General features: G+C 41.5%; 1 pseudogene; it reads right to left on the bottom strand.

Annotated features, from left to right (window-relative positions):
* Positions 1-2327: 2327 nt before the first annotated feature.
* Positions 2328-5568, bottom strand: LOC132379452 (cytochrome c oxidase subunit 5B, mitochondrial-like; annotated as a pseudogene).
* Positions 5569-5807: the final 239 nt, after the last annotated feature.

Consider the following 5807-nt stretch of genomic DNA (forward strand, 5'->3'; position numbering starts at 1 on the left):
AGGAGAAGAAGGGGAAATGAACAGTCAGTACAAAGTACACCCATGGCCATTTCCCTTGACAATAAGTACAGTATATAACTTTAGATACTGTTGAGGGGGATGACCTACTATGGGGAGCCATAGTGATCAGATCTATGGCACTGAGTCTGGTGCTGTGACACAGAAAAGCAGAGGTGGGAAGGACTGTAATGTTGTGTTCATGGCATTCTCAGGGGCAAGGGTGAGCAGCTAAATGTCTTGGTGTAGCGGTGTGCTACACGCAGCGCTAAAATAACAACATGGAGTTCGTAAACTGCAATTAAAGATGAGCTTATTCGAACTTCACAGCCTAGCTTTAAAGCCTCCCTCATCCCGCCCTCCCCAGGCGCGGATGCTCCAAGGGACACGTACTCACTAACCCCCGCAGGCTTTTCTCCCTTTGTTGTGGACCTGGCCTTGTGCCTGCACGCTAGCTATTTGTGAGCCAGTTCGAGTGTGCTAGGAAGTGGGTTGCCACATTGGTATATTTTGGCAGATGACATAGGTAGACAAGGTGAGGAGGTCCTGAAGAGTGATTTTTAGGAAGCTAGGTAGAAAGCTGAGAAACAGGACTGCCGAAGTCAGGCTAACTGGCGTACAATTTCTTGACTTTTGTCTCTTTCCCATCTTAAAGAGTGGAGTGATATTTGCAATTTCCCAGTTCTCCAGAACCATTCCAGAGCTAAAGATTATTGAAAGATCACTATTGCACAGAAACCGCACCTATGGCCCATCTAGTCCATGCCGAACTATTATTCTGCATAGTTTCAATGACCTGCAACTGGACCATAACCTCCTTACACCACTCCCTTCCCCATCCATGCACATATCCAAACCTATCTTAACTGTTGAAATCAAACAAGCATCCACCACTTCTGGTGTCAACTTGTTCCATGCTCTCACCACCCTCTGAATGAAGTTCCCCCTCATGTTCCCCTTAGATATTTTAGTCCAGATGAAGGGTTTAAATCTTTATTTTAGCCCCTGCAACACATACCTGATTGATTTGCTGGATGAAGCAGGTCACACCAGCTGCAGGGGACAGTTTGTATTGGGTCGGGACTCCAGAAAAAATATCAGTTGTCAGCCTTCCATGCACTTTGAACACCCTGATTTCAGAAGATAAAAGAATTGAAACCTTCTCTGCATCCTCCTTCCGGCATTGAGGATTTCATCATTAGGGCAAGGTTAGCAGAGGTAGCAATATGGTTTAGCCGATTTTCAAGACCCAAACATTTTTTAAAAATAAATAATAATGTCCAAAGGCCTACATGGAAAATCATTCTTCACATTAAAACTTTGTGTTGCTAGGTAGAATAGACAGAATATAATTTTCATGTATTATTTTAACAGAATGACAACGTGGCTTTTAAAATATTCATACTATTGACTAATCCTTTTTGATTGTTGACTACACCAATGGAGGGGAAGTGGACTGAGAAGTACCAGGAAATAAAAAGCTGACTGAACTTGAATGAGGGTCAGCTTCATTCCCTCCACTGTCAGCCTTGTGAATGATCCATGAGCAATGCTCTTGATTCCTCTTTTGCACTTTTTATTTACTCCTACATTTAAATTTCTGTATCTTGCCACTGTTCTGCTGCTACAAAGCAAATTTCACTACAGGTCAGTGACAATAAACCTGATTCTGAAAATGAAAGTCTTGCCCAGAAATAATCATAGTACATAATTTCATTGTGGGCCAAATGGTCTGTTCCTGTGCTGTATTCTCCAGTAATTATTTAGCTATGTAAGTTGATACATTTCAACTTTTTTTAAAATAAGATACTCATATTTGGCAAACTAATTAAAACAGGAAATGTCAGAACAGAATTGAAAATGGAAAAATCTCATGCCATTGATTCTCCTGTAAGCAAGATGAAAATTTTTTCATCTGTAGAATATATCATATAGAATTTTAATCTATAGAATACATCAGATTGTACAAAGCATGTATGCTTTTAAAGATAGGAGCAACACAGCCCATTACATTCATCCCAGCTCCCAGTAAAACCCCTCCCATTCACCCCTTCCTATTTCCCCATTGCCCTACAACTTATTCTCTCTCACACACCTATAACACCTCTTTGGTTCTTATTGCTACATAAAAAAATATGGCAATTGAATGGAGAGAATAGGCCAAACCCATACCAGTGAAGGGTTTAACAGGGGTCTTTAGAACAGAACAAAGTGCTACAGCACTTTGCCATGTTTGGTCACTAGATTCCGTAATCAGTATAACAGCACACACTTCATCTGCTCACCCAGTATTCTGGGTTACTTAAATGTGAACTATATAAATAAATGACTTTACACCAATAATTAGTTTTATTTTGTAACGCAAATCTTCCACATCAACAAAAATAGTAGACAAGCTACTTGACTAGTGTTACAAGGCTAATGAGGAAGTTCATGATGTTCAAGTTTATAGTATGACCCACAGGATGGACAACGCTGGGACTTTCCTGAATGCACCCAGAACCAAACAATTGCAGTGTTGTCCTCTTCACCTGCAATTAAGACAAACTTAAGTAAATCTCACACTTAGTAACTGCTGAAGCATTGAAGTGAATAAGTGCACAATTAGGCAAGTTTATACATAGAAGATTTGGTAAACAGCATAGGGTCAGAGATTGTGCAGGCAAGTAAATAATATTAGTTCTATGACTTGTAATTGTTCTTTGATGGCAGTCAATATGATATTTACTGAATACTCATCATTACATTAAGATCCCCTTACTATTACTGAACCACCTGGAGATCCCACCTAAGATGAACTCTCAGATGCTACTTGACATTGCATACCACCCTTAAAGACTAACCCAGACAATTTAAATATGTTGAGATGTTTTCTTTCCAGGTATGGCAATAAGAGTCTCAGAAGTGATGGTGCTGTAGCTACTGAACATGCTTATGTAATCCTGTGCACAAAGAAAGTGAAGCAATTTGAAGGATACTGACAGGACAGTCCCAGGATTATGACAAAGATCAGTTCCAGGAATAGGATCAGAAGGATAAAATAGCAGGAGAAGGGAGTTACATCAAATGTTGCTACCAATATTGGAAAAAAAAGGGGGATTCAGCTGATTCTGTGAAAGCTGCACACTTGGACAGCACACACATGCCATTAAAATTGATGGAAGGGACCCAGCTGTGCACATCCTGGGGTTCCTCACATTTAACCCCATCAGAAGTACTGAGAACAAAAAACAAAAGTAGACTTTGTGCAGCCCACATCTTGTGAAGATGGATCATGTATCTTCAGTGATCCAGTTACTGAGTACACATACAGTAAAGTAGTAAATCTTAAAAAGAGCTATTGGGTGAATATTGTTATAGTTAAAGCACTATTGCACCCAGAATTCCTTCTCTAAAATCTCCAACTTACAAATGCAACCAACAATCCTCTTCTCAGTGATTGAAGGAACGATGTGAGGATCATCCTTAGTACCTGCATACTCCTTGGGTATGAAAATACTGTAGGGGTCCTGTGAGATAATTACAATTGGAAAGATGAGGGAAATAGAGGAACAAAATAAATATATACATTGTAGTGTGTGGCTGTGGCTCAGACTTCTTTTAAACTTTGTCCTAGATTAGATCATCTGTACCCTCTTATTTCCATGCAAGAATCCTAACTCCTCACAGCATCAAGCATGCCTGCCTTAGCTTTTGTTGCCACCAGAAAATAAATTGTACTTGGCAATTTCCAGCTCTGGACTCATCCTGTGAATACAGTCCTAATTCTAAAAACAGCACGGAGTCATATTTCTATCATGCCAGTTCCTGTGCTTTGTTCAAACTGATCTCAATGTATACAGAAGCTAATTTTCCTTTTCTTCTCATTCTTCATATGAGATTTCATATGCCTGCTCCCAATTTTATAGTATGAGACTGTCATATCACCTGTCCAAAAATATCTTTCAACATCAAAAAAGGAAATTGTTAAGTAGAAACACAAGAAATAAGACCAGGAATATAGATGAGGCAGCTCACCTAACTCATTTCAATATCAATACTGAACTTCGACTTTGCCTTTTTGCCCATGTCCCTTATCCCTCAAAAATCCAGTGCTCTCAGCTTTAAATAGGCTCAATGGTTAGCACTCAAGTTAAAAATTTTCAAAAGCACAATCCTCTGATGAAATAATTCTTCATTCAATACCTACCATGAAACCACAAGCACGGGTACTACAATCCCATGAAAGAAATAGCCCTTCAACATCTATCCTGTGAAGGTCTCCACAAATCTAATTTCCTTACCTCAGATTCTATAATCTATTCAAGATCAAATAGGCACAATGAACAGACTGATATTTTCTATAAGCAAAGTTTTCCTCAGATAGAGAGGAAATGTGGATTCAATTGCACAGTTTATTCATTTTTAAGACTAATTCAATTTAAAATTCAGAGTGAGAATAAAGTATTCTGTACTTTAATTTAACTTGAACATCTGATGGTATGTTTTGAACTGTTTGACATCATTTCATTTCCGGATTTGTTTTACTTAACAAGATGAATACACATACCATCCCTTTTTTCATTGCTTGCAGCGTCTTTCGTTCAAGTCCAGTGGACTGCTCTTCATCTGTTGGAATACCTAAAGGAAGAAATTGAAGTGATTTGCTGTAATAGTTTTCCACGCAAACTTAGCTTTCAGTGAACAATTTTCTCCAGGTTCCACGAATGCAACTCTATTCCCAGCACTAGGAAAAACCATGCTGCCTAGTTAATCGTAAAACAAGTTTAACTTTCTTGGTCCTCCTCAAGGTCGTGAAAGCCGGCTGCATCGACCAGTGAAGTTAATTTTTCAACCTGTGATGTTCCACTGCGAGTCTGAATAGAGGTCAGAGCAAGCCAGAAAAATAGCTGATTCTTTGCTTAACCACTTCAAGCACGTTAAATGTCCATTTCAGGTAGCCACAACCAAACTGTAAATATTTACTTAAGTTAAAAAAAGTTACACATTACATTGTAGCCAGAAGCATTGATAATGAAACCAAAGTTGTTCTTTGACCGAGCCCCTTCACCACCTGTCAAGACTTTCTCTGACTTTACCTTACCGCTGTGCTATTTAAATGTAATTAATGGGTCACGCAGAAAACCTGCTCGTCCCTGACCGCTTAGGGTTTCGGACGTGTCTGGTCACAGAGCCAGCACTGATCTGTACGGGGCTGGAACCCGCTACACACCCAGCACGGGGCCGAGTCGATGCGATCGAAGTCGACGGCACCGGACACCCTTCCAACGGGAGCCCTGCCGCGCCGATGGCCGAGTGAGTCTCCCCTCCGGCCGGCGGGCAAGGTCATACGGACGGACATGGCGCCCCTCGGCCCGGACAAACCGTAAACAGGCCACAGCCCGGAGCCGGCCGCAGCTGCTTTACCTGTCAGTGCCATGGATCTAACCAGCGTCTGTGCGGCAGGACGTCCCGCAGCCGCCAGGCATCCGAAGCCGCTTCGCACAAGCAGTCGCACCGCCATCCCAGCGCCGAGTGGTTATGGCAGCCGCCCGTCCTCGCTGCCGAGTGACAGGGAGCAGAGACCAGTCAGCTGGGGGGCGGGCCCATTCATGATTAATCCCACCCTTATATCTGCTTAATAACAAGCTGTTACTACCACTCGTTTTGTTCTCAAAGGCCATTTGACCCATATGAGAATATCACCACCGACTCTCCCTCTGAAGCTCTGCCATGTGCTTCAAGCAGGACACATATAACCATATATAACAATTACAGCACGGAAACAGGCCATCTCGGCCCTTCTAGTCCGTGCCGAACGCTTACTCTCA

The sequence above is a fragment of the Hypanus sabinus genome, chromosome 22, assembly GCF_030144855.1.
Source record: "Hypanus sabinus isolate sHypSab1 chromosome 22, sHypSab1.hap1, whole genome shotgun sequence".
Taxonomy (NCBI): domain Eukaryota; kingdom Metazoa; phylum Chordata; class Chondrichthyes; order Myliobatiformes; family Dasyatidae; genus Hypanus; species Hypanus sabinus.